This window comes from Peromyscus californicus, unplaced genomic scaffold (assembly GCF_007827085.1).
Source record: "Peromyscus californicus insignis strain IS unplaced genomic scaffold, ASM782708v3 Scaffold_10__1_contigs__length_136768540, whole genome shotgun sequence".
Classification (NCBI taxonomy): domain Eukaryota; kingdom Metazoa; phylum Chordata; class Mammalia; order Rodentia; family Cricetidae; genus Peromyscus; species Peromyscus californicus.
In genome coordinates, this window is record NW_026294391.1 from 97,667,429 (window position 1) to 97,668,177 (window position 749).

The following is a 749-nucleotide window of genomic DNA, read 5'->3' on the forward strand; positions in this document are numbered from 1 at the left end:
TCTGCCTTCCAAGTGCTGGGATCAAAGGCTTGCGCCACCATGCCTGGCTGACATTTGCTTTTAATATACTGCATTTACAAATTACTCCCCTTTGCCGAGATAATCTGCTCATATTTTACAACATTGTTTGATTGATTTTTTTTTTACCCTGAGAGTCCCAGAATGCTTAGAAATACCTCTTGCATCAATCAGGGTAATCAGTTCTTCTCAATGCCTTGTAATTTACATGAGGGTTTGAGCCTCCTTTCTATAATTTACTGTCCACTTGGCAGTTTCACACATGTATGTAATAGTTTTTAGCTACTTTTACATCCCCACCATCTTCTCTCTCTTATCCCCTCCCCTCTCCTGCTAGAACCCTTCTTCCCAGTAAGTTTACCTCCTACATGCATATATCCTTTTTGTGTGTGACTTACTGAGTTTAGAGTTTCTTCTCCTAACTTGGTTAGAAGTTATTTATTGGAGTAAGAACAACTTAAGGAAATGTCACCCCCATTTCCCATCAACTGTTAACTACCAATAATCCTTCAGGGAAGGTTGACACAACATAGGTCCCTCCACTATCTGTGATGAAATGTTGACAGGCCCAATATTGTGTGTGCTGTGCAGATAACTACAGCTTCAGTGAGTTCACGAGTTTAACAACTGTATCATGTCCAGAAGATCTCTTTTGGCTGAAGATGTCCTCATCCTGTGGTGATATTTTATTTGTGCACCCCAATAAAGCTTATCTGGGGATCAGAGGAAAA